This window comes from Sciurus carolinensis, chromosome 1 (assembly GCF_902686445.1).
Source record: "Sciurus carolinensis chromosome 1, mSciCar1.2, whole genome shotgun sequence".
Taxonomy (NCBI): domain Eukaryota; kingdom Metazoa; phylum Chordata; class Mammalia; order Rodentia; family Sciuridae; genus Sciurus; species Sciurus carolinensis.
In genome coordinates, this window is record NC_062213.1 from 65,037,294 (window position 1) to 65,056,856 (window position 19,563).

A 19,563-nucleotide genomic window follows, 5' to 3' on the forward strand; every position below is an offset into this window, starting at 1 on the left:
CAATCTCCAGCACCAAAACTTAAAAAAGAAAGGAAGGAAGGGAAAAAGATGCTATTCTACCAGCCCTGTGACCCTGAGCAAGGCATTTCACCTCTCTATGCCTCACTGTCCCCCTAAATTGGGAAAGGCAATGTTAGTCCTTATGTAACTGGATTGTAGTGAGAATTAAATGAGTTAATGTATGTAAAGTTCTTAAAACACACAGGGAGCCATATATTAAAGTTAACCACTATTATTTCCCCAAGATCAAGAATTCATTGCCCTGCAATAATACACGATCGTGGAAAAAAAATGGCAACAAATTTATAAAAATGGGTTTAAGTGATGGTGTGTGTGTGCCTTTTTTTCCTACAGTTGCCTTTAGCCCACAAGCTGGGTGGTTTAAAAGAAAGACAAACATTTTTGGGTTGGGGATATAGCTCGGTTGGTAGAGTGCTTGCCTCACAAGTACAAGGCCCTGGGTTCAATTCCCAGCACCACACAAAAAAAAAAAAAAAAAAAGACAAGCATTTCTATAATCCCAGCGATTTGAGAGGCTGGGGCAGGAGGATCACAAGCTCAAGGCCAGTCTTAGCAACACAGGTTAACCCTCAGCGATTTGGGGAGACTGTCTCAAAATGAAAAGTAAAAAGGACTGGAGATGTAGCTCAGTGGTAGAGCATCCTTAGGTTCAATTTCTGAGAGGGAAAAAAAAAAAAAAGGAAGTTGCAAATCAAGGCTCATCAGAACCATGGTCTCTCCAAGATTCTAAGGAAAAATCTGTGCCATGCCTTTCTCTTAGCTTCTGCTTTTGCTGGCAATTCTGGGTACTCCTTGGTTTGTAGCTGTATAATTCCAATCTCAGCCTCAGCTATCAAATGCTGTCCTCCCTCTGTACCTCCTCTAACAAATTACCAGTCATTTTGGACCAAAGGATCTACCCTACCCGATATGACTTCATCTTAATCTACTCCATCTGCAACAGTCCTATTTCCAAATAAGTTCACAGTCCAGTGTACTGAGGTTAGGACTTGAATAAATCATTTGGAGGACCCAATTCAACCCACAATAGTCTGCATATTACAAAGTCATTTAAAATCATACTTTCCAAGAACATTAAATTCTCCTTCTTGATATTATTACCCTTAGATAAATACTCATACATGTGCACAAAAATAATTTACTTTGGTAATCTGTATAATAGTGAAAAATTGGAAAATTCTGCATATTCAATGGACAGAATAAACAAACTGGTATTTTCATGCTAAATGAAAAATGTAACCATCAAAAAGAATGAAATAGATCTATGTTTATTGATTAGAGAAACAGAAAATGCATATGTTGGGACAGTGGGTATTTACTCCTTGAATTTATTCTCTTCCAGTCTCATAACTTTATGTGGATAAATCTTATCTTCATCTTGGACCTCTTCCCTGATCCCAGATCCTGCCCAACGCCTTCCCGGGGAGGTCAAACAGACATATCAAACTTAACTTGTACAAGAACAATTCATGGATTGATGATGTGGCTCAGTGGTAGAACACTTGCCTTGCATGTGTGAGACCCTGGATTTGATCCTCAGGGGTTGTGAAAATCAAATTTATCCTTAACCTTTTTCACCTGATGATTTTCTTGTTTCAGTTAATGCCATTCTAATAATCAATTCATCATACAAAAAGAAACAAAAAGCCTTGGAGTCCTCCTTCACCTTGTCTCTCCACATTGAACCTGACCAGTGCCTCACCACCATCAGGCTCTACAGGGCTCTCTTTCCTGGATGGTGCAGTAACTTTTTTTTTTTTTTTTTTTTTTTTTAAAGGTACCAGGGATTAAACCCAGGGGCACTTAACACTGAACCTTATTCCCAGTTCTTTTTTTTTTTTTTTTTTTTTTTGATATAGGGTCTTGCTAAATTGCTTAGGGCCTCAATAAATTGCTGAGACTGGCTTTGAATTTGCAATCCTCCTGCTTCAGCCTCCCAAATTGCTGGGATTACAGATGTGGCCCACTAAGACCTGCTGCAGCAATAGCCTCTTAACTGGGCTCTTTTTTCTTTTTCTTTCTTTCTTTCCTTCCTTCCTTCCTTCCTTCCTTCCTTTCTTTCTTTCTTCCCCCCTTTTTTTTTCCCCTTGGCCTTTGCTACTGCCCCTCATACTGTCTGTTCTCAATAGAACAGTGTCTCTAAGATTTTAAAACCTAAGGCATATCCTATCAATCTTTTATGCAAAACCTACAGAAATTATCAAAGACCAACCAAATGAGAAGCGCAAAGGCTATTTATTGGAAGCTTGCTGTAGCCAGGGAGTCAGCCCTCATCCCTTGTATTTGACAGCGCCTCAAAAGCAGGCTCTGTGTTAAGCATCCCTGATCTTGGGGCCGGGTTTGTAGTGCAGTGGTGGAGAGCATGTGAGGCACTGTGTTCAATTCTTAGCACCACACAAAATAAATAAATAAAGGTATTGGGTCCATCTACAACTAAACAAACAAATAAAAAGTCATATCTTAAAAAAAAAATCCCTGATCTGAAAATCCAGAGTCCAAAATATTCCAAAGTTTAAAACTTCTCAAACACTCACATGATGCCATAAATGGAAAATGTCACACCTAACTTCTACAGTCAAAAGACAGGGTATGCTAAAAATATTGCATACAATTACCTTTTGTCTATGTGTATAAGGTGGATACAAAACAAAAATGAATGAATTTCATGTTTAGACTTGATTTCTATCCCCAAGATTTCTAACTGTATATATACAAATGTTCTAAAAGCTGAATTACTTCTCTTTTTTTTTTTGGGGGGGGGGGTCTACTATGTATCAAACCAAGGGCCTTGCATGTAGGCAAGCTACCAGTGAACCACATCTTCAGCTCTTTTTAATTTTTAATTTTTTTGGCGGGGAGGATACTGGAGATTGAACTCAGGGGCACTTAATCACTGAGACACATTCACAGTCTTTTTTATTTTTTATTTTGAGACAGTGTCTCACAAAGTTACTGAGGCTAGCCTCGAACTTGCAATTCTCCTGCCTCAGCCTACCAAATTTTCGGGATTACAGGCATGCACCACTGAGCCTGACAAGTCTCCTGGCCTTGATGATCATTATCATCTATTTTATTGTCAATTTAAAAAACACAATTGATGAGTTTTATTGCACAAAAACTAAAGACAACTATCACTGGTCTTCATTTCCCACTCTAAAAATCACGTATCTTAACTTAGCCAAATGACCAGATGGGAAATGATTGTGTTTTTGACTAAGAAATGACTGTACTGGAATCTTTTGTTTTAACTAAATCTTTAAAAATTAAGTAAAGAACAGTATTGGAAGAAAGCCAGATGGTGCTTTTAGATTTGTCCACCTACCATGATGCAGTTTAGGCCCCAAGGGTGCATTTCAAAAAAATCCTTGTCTTTGTTATTCTGAAAAATCTTTGTGGTTTTTCTGGAATGTTTGAGATATACAATGAGAGAATTATTTATGTTGTAGTTTTTGACTCCCAAAAGTTGATTGAATCTCTACAAATAAATAGTATAGAATGAGAATGGCATTTGCTGATTAAGAAAACTTACATTCTGTGTTCTACTTTTCAGAAGAGAATAGTAAATGGTTATTTCTTATTGACATCGATATTTTCTCCTGTGATCACAGAGAGACAAAGAGAAGGAGCAGTAAATTGTTCTGTAGCCAGTCTGGTGAAGAGTAGCTGATTTTACATACACACACACACACACACACACACACAGGACTTCTTTATGTATAAAAATTATTATGCATGCACGAATATGTAAAGTCAAAGAATCTGCTTTTATTTATTTGGGGTGGGGACACTGGGAAGAATCTACTTTTAAATGTTCTTTCTCACTCTTTCCCTGCCACCATAATGGTATGAAGGAATGTCTTGGCTAATGTTCCCAAGACCATAAACAAAAGTTAGGTGCTGGCACATGCTTTGTAATCCCAACCACTCAGGAGGCTGAGGCAGGAGTATCACAAGTTCCAGGCCAGCCTCAGCAATTTAGCGAGACCCTGTCTCAAAATAACAAAAGAAGAAATTTTTTAAAAAGAGAGAAAAAGAAAAAGACACTTGAAAGAAAGGCAAATGCCAGGTTCTCATTAGGCCATGCCCAAAGTTGTCCATTTTTGTGTGATGAAGCATAGTTACCTGGATGAGTTTGAAATCACTGATGATCACAGAGCTGGGAAAAGTATTATGAACTTCACAGGCAGGTGGAACAAGTATGAGGTGATCAGTCCCAGACTTGATATGCAACTCAAAGTTCTAGGAAGATGGCAGAATAATCTGCTTCCATCCTGTCAGTCTGGTTTCATCGTATGGATGACCTCAGCTGGCATCATGTGGCATGAGGAAGCAAAATAAAAACACACAGGAGGGAAAATCCTGGGATAAAATACCTCAATGGAAAAGTAGATAAATACACATTCTTCCTCTCTGCATTTCAGTTTTGGCATTTTATGGATAAGGATAGATGAGGGATGCTTACTGTGTGTTTCATAAAGATAGTTCTCTTTTGTGATAGAGTTGGGTCAAAAAATTCACACACACTGACATATTAACTTATATCACACAGGCTATATATGGAATATAAATTAACACAAGTTTAACTGTTAAAGCAACTGCCAATCCAGTACTGATAAACTATAGTAGAAGGGCCCAAAAGTCTACCTCCCTTTCCCAAATGAATCAATTAACACTGAGCCAACAGGCTCTTGAATTTTGTTGGGATTATGCTCCTTTGATGACATTTTAATTTAGCTTTTTTTCTTCTTGAATGATAGATGTACCAACAGGTACATCAGTAAGATGCAATTATGCAGTGTCTCCTTCCAAAGAGGGAAGCTTTACCCACTGGGATTGAGGCTTATTAACCTTGGCCTAATTGTGGTCTTGAGCTGTCACTCATTTATTATTTATCTTTATACCCTCTAACCTGGTTCTCTATCCATTTTAAACAAACGAGACAGCCCTTAGGGCTTTCTTAAACCACCTAAAATACGCACATTCTTCCACTTAGCTACAATCTGTAGCCTTGCTGCTTACATAAAGTAGCTTGAGGGTGCTGGAAGTGCAGTTCAGCGGTAGAGAGTTTACCTACCATGTCTGAGGTCTTGGGTTCAATCCCCAGCACTGAAACAAACTAACAACAACAAAAATGAACAAAAAAGGAGCTATAACTCGTAGTTCCAGGCCAGCCTCAGCAATTTAGCGAGACCCTGTCTCAAAAATAACAAAAGAAGAAATTTTTAAAAAAGAGAGAAAAAGAAAAAGACACTGTTGAAAAGAAAGGCAAATGCCAGGTTCTCATTAGGCCATGTCCAAAGTTGTCCATTTTTGTGTGATGAAGCATAGTTACCTGGATGAGTTTGAAATCACTGATGATCACAGAGCTGGGAAAAGTATTATGAACTTCAGAGGCAGAATTCTTGAAATAAATTACTTAACTTTTGCATTCTTTAAGGAATTCAAGACTAAAAAATGACGGGAAGGACATTTTTAGGGTTGCAATTTCAGGCATTCGTCAGTAGAGGCTGGGGGTATTCAGCATATACCCCTCTGCCTGTGCTTCAGAGTGAGAGGCCCTAGTCATCGGCATTTTCCAGCAGCAACACAGAAAGCCATCTAATGTCAATAGAGTGCTAGAGTTGAATGAAGGACTGACTTTACAGTCATCTATTCCTATCTGAGGGATTAGTTCTAGGATCCCCTTGGGTACCAAACTTCATGGATGCTTAAATCCCTTATAGAAAATGTCCTAGTGTTTGCATATACTCTGCCACATGCACATCCTCCTGTATACTTTAAATCATCTCTAGATAACTTTATAATAGCTAATACAATGTAGATACTATATATATAGTTGTTATATATAGTTGTTAGATTGTTGTTTAGGTATAATAACAAGAAAAAAAGTCTGTGTATATTTAGTAGGGATGTAATTTTTTTTTTTTTTTGTACTGGGGGTTGAACCCACGGGTGCTCTACCACTGAGTTGGAGGTGCTCTACCTCCAACCCTTTTCATGTTTCATTTTGAGACAGGATCTTCCTAAACTGCCAAGACTGACCTTGAACCTGTGATCCTCCTGCCTCCACCTCCCATATTGCTGGAATTATAGGTGTGTGCCATCACACCTGATTTAGGGATGCAATTTAAAAAAATATATTTTCCATCTGAGGTTGGTTGAATTCTTGGATGTGGAACCCACACATACCAAGGGCCCATTATACAAAGCTGCAAGAACCCGGTCTCCTAAATGATAGACACCTGATTTAAGAACACTCTGCCAGGTAAGTTGTCAATTACACACTACTTTCTATATCTCATGCCTGTTGACCATATCAGTTAACAACCAAAATTAGTGTTTCGTTTTTCTTTTCTGCACACAGGGATCCTGCTCTTCCTTTGGCTCATCTTTACTGGCAATGTCCTGACCTGCCTCAAGCTCTCTCTGTCCTCCAATTCATACTGGGAAGGAGGGACCTCACCCATCCTCACCCTCACTTTTGTTCTTTCCCTATTTCAAAACAATGTTCTACTCAAGCAACAGAGGAGAGTCTGCCTTGCGAAGAAGGCTTGGAGATAACTGAGGCAGGACCTCCTAAATTCGCCCAGGGGAAAATGCACCCAGGTTACTACTGGTTAAAACACAGACTCTCAGAGGAGCTCCCTTGAATGCATCTCCAGAGAACAGTTCTGCGAAGGTTTAGTTTTTATCAGGGCCCCAGGTGATTTTCCATCAGCAGGATAGTTTTGGTAACAGACATCTAATCCAGTATATCTCAAATTTTAGCATGCCTCAGAATCCCTTGGAAGGCCAGATTGTTGGGTCTCTCTCCTAGAATACCAGCTTCATAGAGTCTAGGGTAGGGTCCAAGAATTAGCATTCCTAACCAGATCCCAGGGGATGCTAATGCTGCTGGCCTGGGAACCCCACCCTGACAGGGTTGAGTCTAGCTCAGTGGTGGTGTTTCTTTTGGTACTGGGCGCTGGGATTATAGGCGTGTGTTACCAAACCCGGTTCAGTGGCTGAAAGTGAGTTATCTACCAGTGAAGGACTCATTCATTGTGACAGATAAGAATAGTCCTAAATCTTTCAAGGATAGAATGAGCTATACTTCTGTACTTCTCAGTTAAATAGAGACTAGAGGCTGGGTGGGGGAGGGGGCGGTGGCACACACTTGTAACTCAGCAGCTTAGGAAACTGAGGCAGGAGGATTGTGAGTTGAAAGTGAGTTGAAACTCAGCCTCAGCAACTTACCTAGGTCCTATGGAACTTATCTCTAAAGACCCTATCTCTAAATAAAATATTAAAAAAAGGGTAGGGGGTGTGGTTCAGAGGTTAAGTGCCCCTGGGTTTAACCCCTGTACCTCCCTCTCTATATATACATGAGTGAGGGAAACCAGAGAATGCTTATTAGAAAACAAATGATGCCCACTCTCTAACCTCCTGAACAAGCCCATGAAAGTCTGTAATTGAAAGTCTGTTTTTCTCAAGCATTGGAATTAACAATAAATAAAACTTTCCCTTTTTAAAAATTGTGCTACAGATGGAACCCAGGACCTCAGGCATGCGCTCTGCCTCTGAGCTATATCCCATCCCTAAGAAAGCAATTTCTTCATCATCACTCTTTAAAGTTCCATTTAATTTCATTTTGCTTTCTATTCTTTTCTTAGTGGAAATTAGCAGAATGACTTCAGAAATTTTCAGATCCAAGTCACAACTATTGTAACATAGTTTCTGTAAGAAAAAAGTATTCCAGTCGCAAACGAATGAGCTTTGAACAAACTTTGGGACGAGATCTCGCTGATTCCAGCCCAGCGCAATGTGCACTTTGGTAGGTTCATCACAGACCACGGAAATGGTGCGAGAACCCAGCTAGTGCCTGGAAGCGGAACGCATCAGCCGGCATTTGGCTGATCAATTAGGCATCGATGCGCTTGCTCCTGTAAGTAGGTCTTTGGGGAGTGACTAAAAAGGGATCCAATACTTTGATGCTGTGCTACTTTGCAGACATTATGAGTTAATAAAACTCATTACCTTTTAGCTTCCTAGCTTCCTTCTGGCCAGGGACGAAACACTAATTTACTCTGACATGATCCTTTGTGTCTGTAGGCGCGGGCACACACAGGCACAATTAAAAATAATTTTCTTGAAAAACAATACGGAGTGAAAACTGGTTAGCAACATTTATCAGCAGCTTATTTGTGGAACCCTATCGTTTCAGTTCTTTCTTATCATGATGATTCTATTTTCTAGTACCTCTGGCCTCTTGGAATATAAACATCATCAGGGGAACTTGTAACCTCCTGTGGATTTATAGATAAACATTTTCTTTCCTTGCTGCAGACCTGTGAGCAACAGAATTCATGGCTCTGACTGGTGTGTAAAAGAAGAAGAGAAAGAAGCATTTATGAAATTGTTAATTATTTCATGGGATGAAGGATGCAAACTTTACAGAAAGAAAATAATTTAGCAAAAGAGAAAGGCCAAATGTTCTTTTCATATTATCTTTTGTTGTAAAAGTTCAAATCATGACAGAGAAAAATAAATACTGGGAGATTACAACTATTGAAGATTGATGGCACAAATTGAGCTCCATTTTTAGTACTTTCTAAAGAATTCTTGTGTAAATATATGGAATAATCAAACAGGAACTTTATATGTAAATGGAACTTGCAAGAACCAAGCAAAGGCAATCAGAGTTAAAAAAAAAAAAGTAATGTAGTAAAATTTCTGGCTGAGGGTGTAGCTCAGTGGTAGAGTGTGCACTTAGGACGTGAGAGGCTCTGGGTTCAATCCACAGCACCAAAAATAAATAAATCAGAAAAAGCAAAGTTCCAAAGTTCCATTTTCAAAGGTGTTTCCCCAGCCCCAGCCCCGCCCCAGCCCCAGCCCCGCCCCAGCCCCGCCCCATCGCCCGGTACTGGGGTTTGAACCCAGGGCTGGCTTAACACTGAGCTACATCCCCAGTCCTTTTTTATTTTTTATTTCAAGACAGGGCCTCATTATTTCCCCCCTTGGCGCTGGGGATTGAACCCAGCGTGTTGTGCTTGCAAGGCAAGCACTCTACCGACTGAGCTATCTCCCCAGCACGCTGAGGCTGTTCTTGAACTCAGCTTCCAGACAGTCTCTGGGATTGCAGGTGTGTGCCACTGCTCAAAGCTGCTTCTCTTTGTAACTTCTTTCCAAAAAGTTATAGGTTTTGTTTTTAATCCATTGAGACCAGAGTTGAGATTCTAAGATTCAACTCTACACATAGTGCAGGAAAAGAATTCAAAGAACTTTCTGTCTAGTACAACATTTTGGATGGCAGGACATGAGATGTTGAGGAAGGAAAGGAAAAATCAAGTTCTTGGGAAGATGTGCCTGGGAAATTTTGCAAGGGGCAAATAGTAACTGGAAGTCTAAATGGATACATTGGAAGTCAGCCTGGCCTGGGCTGTGGCTCAGGGGTAGAGACCCTGGGTTCAATCACCAGCACTGCAGGGGGTGGGGAGGGATGGAAGGAGAAAAAACTGTGGTAGAGTATGAATGAATGAATGAGTTTCCTGGACAATAAATTGAGAATCATAACCACCGAATCTTGAGTTTGTGCCAGCCTTTCTCTTTGTGGACTTATAAAAATGTTTAAATTTCTAAGTGGCATGGTTTAAGAATAAAATTTGATGTTAGATTTTGGCATTCAATAGAATCTGTCAGTTAATCATTCTTTTAAAGAATAAATTATTGCACACAAAAACCTCACTTTTCCTTTGTGGTCCTATTAATCCATTCATTGATGACTGTCTCATGAAAAAGTAAAAAGGTCAGAATGGGCTTTCTGGCATATAGACCCACTTAGTTAATAATCTACAGATTGGGCTTCTCGTCTGCTCCTTTAGGAAAGACCCTACCTACACACCAACACCAAGGACCAACAAACCTAATTAGTATGTGTTAAAATAATTGCAATTGCTGCAATGCAGTTAGCAGTGAGTGACATTGATGATTTGGGGGCAGGGAATGTTGGGAGGAGCAAGTTTTTAAAATCTCTAGGGGTTTTCAGAGTTTTATGCTTCATTGTAATTGTGCAAAGCTGTTGCAGGGACCCGTGACTGACTTTGGTTCTTTGTTTTGTAGGGTCTCTATTTAGGTTAAAATGAAGCACTTAGCCCATCTTTTAAACAATGAAAGGTAGTCCCGTTCTAATACCTTAACCCCACAGAGCTATTGTCTGTTCGTAAGTATATTCCTTAGGCTTTGCACTCAAGATTGATCTATGTAAATAAGAAAATCTTTTGTTAACTAAATTTAGGAATGCAAATAAATATGCAAGAAAAAGAAGCCATTAAAAAAATCTTTAACTTCCATTCCTAGTCATTCAAGTAACAGAAATCAAGGAAATAAAATAGAAGCCTATGTGGGATTGTGAATTCTCATTTATTAAGAGCTGCAATATATTCTTCAGTTAAAACAACACTGTACGACGGAGTACTTGCTTAGCATAGGCTAGACTCCGAATTCTTCCCCAGCAACACACACACACACAGATTTGATTGGGAATGGATAAACTGAGCTAAATGAAACATTTTAGATAATTTATTCCTTTTTATATATCCATACACACCATTTAAAAAATTTCCTAACTACATCCAGTCTAGTCACTTGCTCTATCCTTTTGTTACTTTATATTAAGAGGAAAGATGAATATCAAATAATGTCTTAAATTTACGAGGGAAAATTTTGAGAAGTCTGGTTTTTACTTTACTCACCTTGGGCAATCATTTGTCCTCATTGTTAGGACTGGGGGCAGTAAATTTATCTGTTTTCTCTAGATAGGGCAAATCTCAATGATGTTGGGCATTTACAACATCATTCCTGCTGGATTGTGTGTCTGGGAGGCAGAAGTGGAAAACAGGCATTGTTATTCTGGTCTTAGCTTTGTGCTGAGCCAAGGTCAGAAGGCCCTGCCCGCCTTCATGCTTACAATGGATGTGCGACCTTGGACAAGTCAATTAGCCTCTCTATGCTTTAGTTTCTTCCTCTGTAAAGTGGGAATGATAAATATAATACTGAATCAGAAATGTTACCTGGATTAAAGAGACTAACACAAAATCCCTAGCATGTGCTTAGTGTCTAGCAAGTGTTCAAGAATTAAGTTGTTTGATTATTGTTTAGTATACATATTATTAGATATGAAAGTTAAACTTTCATGAACTTATGAAGCCTTTGAAGTATTTTTCCAGTGAGGATAATAACAGCCAAAATGTACTGAGTATTTGCTTGGGACAGTCATGTTTCAAGTTCTTTGCATGCTTCTCTCATTTGATATTCACCCTAATAGGCAGGAATTACTACTGTCCAAAGTCACATGTGGCAGGACTGGGCTGGGGTGCCCACTCTGTCTGGCTCCATTGTGGAGCACACGCTCACTGGGATGTCACTACTGGCCTGCCCTTTTCTCTTCCTGTATGCCATGCCTGAGTGAATCCACCCATTTCTGTGCCTTTCACTACTACTGACCATTCTATATTTAACTACTAGATCTTTCTCCTAAGTGCTGACCTATTATTTCCAAATGTAGCCTCTTTTCATCTCAAATTGAATTCCTCTCCCAGTGAACTGTCCCACTGAATTCCCTATTATCACTTACAGGCATCACCAGAAATGGAAGATTACCCAGAACCCTGGACCCTGGCTGCCTCTTCCCTTTGTCCCTCACATTCAATTGGTCATCAAGTCCAGCTCCATTCTAACTGCAAATCATCTCCCAAACATCTCCTCTTATGTCTAATAGTCATTCTCAGAATTCAGAACCTCATGGACATTTTTACCCCCAAAACACACCTTGACTGAGTTTCTCCTGCTTCTTTTGTTGAGATTGGGGGAATTGAACCCAGGACCTACAGCATTCTAGATAAGGGCTTTACTATGCAGCTAAGGGCTTAAGTAAAGGGTTTTACTTCTGGCCCCTCTTCTCTTTGAAGTTATCCTACTGGGACCCCCTCCCCAGCCACTGCTACCCCTGCATTCAGAATGCATTTTAAACTCCTTAAAGGGGTTCTATGACACTTTATTATCTGACCCCTGTTCAGATAGAACAGGATTTGTCATTCCATTGGGCCCTACTGACTTGAGGTTTCCTGAAGGAGCTGGTCTGCTGAAACCTCTGCGTATATGTGTGGGTCATTTGCACACATTTCCACAGGTTGAAACACGTTGAAGACCTCTTGACCTCCCTGGGCCCATTGACCTGTAAGTCCTTCTCCCTGAAAGCTGAATGCAAATATCCTGCTTAGCTTCTTTCCTCCAGTGTATCTATTGGAGCCTTCTATGGAATACCCCAAACACTCTGCAATTCCCTTGCCATATAGTTAAACATGGTATTATATTTTACCGCTATTTTCCATTCATTTGTATTTTTTTCTTTTCTTTCTTTTTGGTTCTGGGTATAGAAACCAGGGGCACTTTGCCACTGAGCTACATCCCCAGCTCTTTGTATTTTTTATTTTGAGACAGGGTCTCACTAAATTGCCCAGGCTGACCTTAAACTTGCCATCCTCCTGTCTCAGCCTCCTAAGTCATTGGATGACAGGCTTGCACCACCGCACCTGGCTATTAATATTAATAATGAGCCAATATGGTAGTACATAGAATGTTCTCAATAAATTTTACAAAGATTAAAATACCTGTAAGAAATCCCACGAAAACCACTAGGGACACGGGAAATCACATAAGGGAGTTTATTAAGCAAACAGTGTCTCCCTGTAGAGTAAGAGAGAAAATGAGAGGTAAAAGAGAGGAAAAGAGAAAGGGCACGCCCAAGAAAGAGTGTGAAAAGTGAGGAGGAGAAAAAAAGTGAGTAGGAGAGAGAAAGCATGAGAAAAAGATGGCGGATAGCTACCGTGAAGCAGTTGAATTCCACCGGGCTAACAGGGGACCAATAACGGAGAAGGATACTTGCAAGCTGACTGATGAACCAATAGCTAGCTAGGATGTTCACAGATTGACAAGTGGTTGGGAGGTGGGGAAAATGGCTGCAGTGGAAAGGGCGGGGAGAGCAGCTTTGTACATTATAATACCTATTAATACATAAATTCTGCCTTTTCCCCTGGTGGCTAGTAAGATTCAATTAGACTAAATAAGATTTCAACCATGGTCATAGACATTCTTATAACTTGATGATTCTAGAACAAACTGGACTTTATTTTAAAAGAATGTACATTTGATGGGCCAGGCATAGTAGCACATGCCTGTAATCTCAGCAACTTGGGAGATTGAGGCAGAAGGATGGCAAGTTCAAGACCAACCTTAGCAATTTAGTAAGCCCCTGTCTGAAAAATAAAAAAGGACTGAGGATGTAGCTCAGCGGTAAAGTACTCAATCCTCAGTACCTCAAAAAATAAAAACAAATACAAAACCAAAAACCTCATACAGCTGAGGGTGGGGGGTGGAGCTCAGTGATAAAGCACTTGCCTAGGACGAGTGAGGTCCTGGGTTAGATTCCCAGTTCCACAAAAAACAAGCAAACAAAAAACCTTCAAAAAAAGGTGCATTTGAATTTACATTGATGTTATTTAATAGACTATACAGGAAATAATTCTAAATTGTGTTTTCATACTATTTTAAAACTTGGAGACTATAACTTGGTAAACACCAAATGGAAGTGCTCATGTCAGGAGGAAATCTGGTGTATGTTAATGATATTGATTAGGTTCCTTCTACCATGACACTATTGCCAAAAACAACCCCAGACTGGAACATTGGGTTTTTCTTACTTATACGTTGTTTTTAAAAAAGGTGTTTGAAAATTTTATACACACACACACACACACACACACACACGGAGCATATAGCATTTATAGTAGTAAATAATATTAGTATTTACTAATATTATTATTGTATATTAGTATTTACTAATATTATTATTATTATTATTGTGATTTTATGAATATGTCAACTATTTTTCTTTCAAATGTGTTAGAATATTTTGTTAAAATTCTCACATTTTATTGTAAACATCAAAGATAAGTTATCTTTATTTGGAGGTGCTGGGATTGAACACAGTGTCCTCTATCACTGAGCTACATTCCCTGTCCTTTTTATTTTTTATTTTGAGATAGGATCTTGTTATGTTGCCCAGGCTGGCTTTGAACTTTTGAAACTCCTTCCCCATTCTCCTGAGTATTTAGGATTATAGACAAGTGCCACCATTCCCAGCTTTTATATATATTTTTTTATTTTATTTTTTTGCGGTACTGGGGATCGAACTCAGGGCCTTGTGCTTGCGAGGCAAGCACTCTACCAGCTGAGCTATCTCCCCAGCCCTATATATTTTTATATCTTTAACTTTTTTTTTTTTTTTTTTTTTTTTTTTTTTTTGGTACTAGGATTGAACCCAGGTGTGCTTTATTTTAAAATAGGCTCTTCCTAAATTGCTTAGGGTTTTGCTAAATTGCTGAAGCTGGCCTTAAACTTGTGATCCTCCTGTCTTGGCCTCCTGAGTCACTGGGATTACAGTTGTGCTCCACTGTGCTTGGCTTCAAATAAAGTTCTGGAATTAATAGGTGTAAGTAATAGGAAGGTAACAAGTAAAACAACACTTCAGAGGCTTTTGTCTCTATATTTCTTCATAATAATTTGCATGGTATTGGTTAAGATTCTTTTGATTTTAAGAACTGAAACTGGTTCTGGGTAGAATTTCTTGTAAGGACATAGGTAAGCTTATTGGCATCTGAGGGTCTCACGCTAGAGTCAGGGACCTGAATACCATCAGCTTCTGGTATTGATAAGTTCCACAAAATTCACCTAACCACATATGGAAAATATTTGAGGAAAAATTGCATCTGTTCTGAACATGCGCAGACTTTCTTTCCTGCATTGTACCTAAACAGTATAGTACAACTATTTACATAGCATCTACACTGTTAGGCAATAGAAGCAATCTAGAGATGATGTAAATATGCAGGAGGATTGTATAGGTTTTACGCAAATATCATACCATTTTATACAAGGGACTTGAGTGTCCACAGATTTTGACATCTGGGGCGCTGGAGCGCGTCCTACCACGATTCCTCCACAGGTTATCTTAACCATAGGTGACTATTTTCAAACTTTCTTTCCTGTCCGTGTTCTTCTTGGGTTTCCGATTTATTTTCCTCTCTCTGCAACTCTTTTCTTGACCCGTCTCTCCATATGATGGGATACCAAACACGCCCTTCAGCTTCTGACTTCAGATGCGGCAGGTCCAGCCACCTGGAGAGACTGGACCTCCCTCTGGGTCCCCAGCAAATAGAAAGCAGGAAAGGATTCGTATTGCAGCTCCAGCCAGCCACGGACTCAGCAGCCACGGCCAGGCTGGGCTTAGGTTGGAGATGTTCCTATAACTAAAAGTGTGGAGAGAGGGCGTTCGCCCCTGCCCCGGTGGAAAAGTGGGTCACTTGGCAAACAATTTGATAGGAGTTCACAGCATATGAGAGTTCCCTCCCCACCTTTCCCCCACCAAGGCTTCTAAAATGTTAATGGACAAGATCTAAAATGTCTTTTTTGTAAATTTATGATTACACAAATGGTATGCCTTTACGCCATGTACAAACAGAGAAACAACATGTATCCCATTTGTTTACAATAAAAAAAAAGAGAAAAAAAAAGTCTTTTTTTTTTTTTTTAATTTTTTTTATTTTGATGGTGGTGGTGTGGAGTAAATTCAGGCTCTCACACATTCTAGGCAAATGCTCTACCACTGAGCTGTGCCCCAGACCTAAAATGTCTGTCTTGTCTCACTTACATTTTTTCTCAGTATTCATAAATATATACAAATATATTTATATACACATATATACACACACATGGTATACACACACACACACACACACACATACACATATGTATATAAAACAACACTTAAAGTTCTTGTCATGTTATGCCATGTATTCTTCCTTTCATGAAACCTTAATTATTTTCTGGGACTATTACTTAAGACCCTCTTCTTATACTCCCAATTTTTTTTTTTTTTTTTTTTTTTTTTTGGTACCAGGGATTGAACCCAAAGTGCTTAATCACTGAGTTACATCCCTAGCATGATTTAAAAATTTTTTTTCATTTTAAGACAGGGTCTCGAGAAGTTGCTTTTGGGCCTTGCTAAGTTGCTGAGGCTGGCTTTGAACTTTCGATTCTCCTTCCTCAGCCTCCAGAACTGTGGGGTTAAAGGCATGCAGGCACCACTGGGCCCAGCTGTAAATGTTCTTAATGCCACTGAACTACTTGCTTAAAAGTGTTTAAACTGGCCAGGTGCACACACCTATAATCTCAGCGACTTGGGAGGCTGAGATAGGAGGAGCCTGAGTTCAAAGCCAGCCTCAGCTACTTAGTGAGGCCCTGTCTTAAAATAAAATAATGATTAAAAACAGGGCTGGGGATGTGGCTCAATGATTGAATACCCCTGGGTTCAATCTCTGGTATCCAAAAACCAAACAAAGACAACATCTAAACTGTTATGTTTTATGTTCTGCATATTTTCTCACACACAACAAAAAGTGGTAAAATGGTAAATATTATGTTATATAATTTACCACAATAATAGTTTTTAAAGGGATATTCTAGTTCCCCTGTGATGGAAGTAACTGACTGAGCTGGTGGTGGAAGACCTGTCTGCAGTGACTGCTTTCAACCTGGTCTTTTCTGACAATCAAAGGTTAGTGGGGGTGGGTGACAGAGGATTTGATAAAGAGCCTTATTTTGTTGCTTATTCCAAATGCTCCGAATTCCGACAGCATCTCCTTATTTCGTTTGCTTGTTTGTTTGGCTTCAAGGGAGAATCACATTCCTCCTCTGATCTAGCGGCTTGCAGAGTTGACTTCAGAGAGACTCACAGCTCCTCTGACCCAGGCTGGGAAAGCAGTTGTAGCCTCTGGTGTCTTTACTATGGAGAAACATTGACACTTCTGGACAAAAGGGTGGGTATTCGAGATGTGAGATCTTTGGATTTTCACCTATTTCTAGAATTTTAAAGAGCAAAAATATCTATTGGTTCTCTAACCCAAACTAATCGTAACAGGAGAATTTTTGATATTGAGAATTTCCAATTAAAACAAAGATTCATCATGGTGAAAACGTGGGTGCCGTCTTTCTCAAGTGTGACTGAAAAATTAGAGGCTCCACTGTGGTGCTTTCTAATTCTAGCCAGGTCTGTGCTCTTTGCAAAAGCTCTGTCTCCCCGCTAGTATTGTTCTCTTGTGATCACTCGGAGTTGTCAAGTTGAAAATGGCAAATGACCCTTCAGCCTTTGCTGAGAAACATTATCTACTCAATTAATGGCCCATAAAATGATTTAAGTAAAAGACATGACTGCAATGTCTTCTTCCAAAGAGAAAGATGATACTGTCTAATTTACCAAACTTCAAGCTTTTAAAAGGTTTTAGGAAATGTAAAATATCACTTGCATAGGATTAGAGAAGCCACAAGAGGAAACCAGAAGCTTAAAAGGCGAAAGAGAAACTATAGGTACATTTCCAAGAGAAAAAACCCAGCCAGTTCCTTTCTATGGATATGAATGCACTGCCTTGGTGCCTTTCTGCAGACAAGATTGCTCCTTTAATTTATTCTGCCCCCACCACCGCCAGTACTGGGGATTGTATCCAGGGACTCACACACGCTAGACCAGCGCTCCACCACCAAACTACAACCCCGGCCCTTAGATTGCTCATTTAATCAGAACAAAACTGATATGGAATGAGGGAAACTCTTGTTCTTTGTAAGGTAGAAAAAGAATAACTGTGGCCTCATATGGAATATATGCAGATTTGTATTCTCACGCATCCTACCAGTGAGTCCAGTGGTCTAATCAAAGTACCTGGCACAGTGGGCACCCCCAAATGGTAGTGAGGTGCCCTTCTGGAGGGACACTATTGTTATTCTGGGCTATTATTTCTACCTTGGCAGAAATTTTCAATAGTCTCCACCCCTTTGGATTTTTTTTTTTTTGTACCAGGGATTGAACCCAGGGGTGCTTTGCCCTTGAGCACATCCCCAATTCTTTTTATTTTATTTATTTTAATTTTGAGACAGGGTCTCACTAAGTTGCTTGGGGCCTCACTAATTTGCTGAGGCTGGCTTTGAACTCTCCATCCTCCTGCCTCAGCCTCCGAGCTGCTAGGATTACAGGCATGTGCCATTGCTCTCCTATGGGATTTTTAACTTTATCAACACCTGAAGACATTCCAGACTTTATAGTGACATCAAAAAGGTTAATTGAGAATAGCCGATCTACACAATGGAGCAAGACCTCTGTTTCCTGAAGCATGAGCACATGGATCATGAATTTCCTATAGTGTGGCTTTGGCATTAAGCTCTAGTTCCTCACAAGGTGACATGTGGCACAGCTGGGTATGTCACATGGACATGTCCATGCCCAGAATCCTGTGGCTACTCTGGTTGTTTTCTGGCTTGTTCTCAGCAACTCCCTGATGATCTGCGCCAGGCATAAACCACAGAAAACACTCGACTTCTCACGGCGGGTGAGTCTGGAAGAGTTGAGGTTTGTTGGTGTTGGGAAGGTGCCTGCCTCTTCCTGGGAGGGCTGTCTCCTCACAGGGCTGCCTGCTGCTCCAACCTGTGCTCACCCAGGGTCCCCAGGAGCCGTGGGGTAGGGATGAAACGCAGTGTGTGCACTGCTCAATTTTCTAATACTAGCAGAGCAGCTTCCAGTTTGAATTGCACGTGAAAAATCCTCTTCCCCAAAGAAGGAGCTGTGAACTATGGGATCTATTGAATCTTCCATCTGTCTGTCCATCCATCCATTAATTCAGTTTTAGTCTTGTTTTCTCCTAGTAGCTAAAGCCAACAAAAACATAAATTTGATCATGGCATTTCCTGCTCAAAATTCTCCCCAAGGGGCTGGGGAGATAGCTCGGTTGGTAGAGTGCTTGCTTTGCAAGCACAAGTCCCTGGGTTCAATCCAGCACTGCAAAAAAAAAGAAAGAAAGAAAGAAAGAAAAAATCTCCCTAATATCCCATTTCCCTTAGGACAAACCCCAAGTCTTTATCTTGGCCTGTATGTCATTCCATGGACATTTATTGCCTGCTCTGTGCCGTGTGCAGGGCAAGTGTTAGTGGTTTCGGATGAATCAGTGAGAGAAACGTGGGAGACCCCAGAACATTCTAGCAAAGTGTGATAGTAAAAGTAAATATGACACATAAGTAAATTATAGTTTGTTAGAAGGTGATGAGCACTATGAAAAGAAAAAGTAGCACACACTGTTGGTGTAGGTAGCAAGTTGTCTTTTTAATCAAGTCCTTGCTTATCTCCAGACCAATGGGTCTCTGTACGCTGACTACCAACTGCTCTGCCTCAGGGCCTTTGCACTTCTCGCTCCTGTGCATGGAGCAAGCTCCTGTCATATATATCCAGTTTTCTTATCATAGTTCTCTGCTCAAATGTTATCTTCTCTGAGATTTTCTTGCTCACTCAATTTAAAATCCTATTCCTGGCACCCTCAATTCCCTTATCTCACTGTTTTTCTTCTTAATATGTTCACCATTGTATGGTGTTTGTTTCGGCTTACTTATTGTCTCTCTCTGCACTAG

General features: G+C 40.0%; 1 pseudogene; it reads left to right on the plus strand.

Moving 5' to 3' along the window:
- Positions 1–3,861: 3,861 nt before the first annotated feature.
- LOC124963337 (40S ribosomal protein S15a-like) lies at positions 3,862–4,389 on the plus strand (annotated as a pseudogene).
- The last annotated feature ends 15,174 nt before the right edge of the window (positions 4,390–19,563 follow it).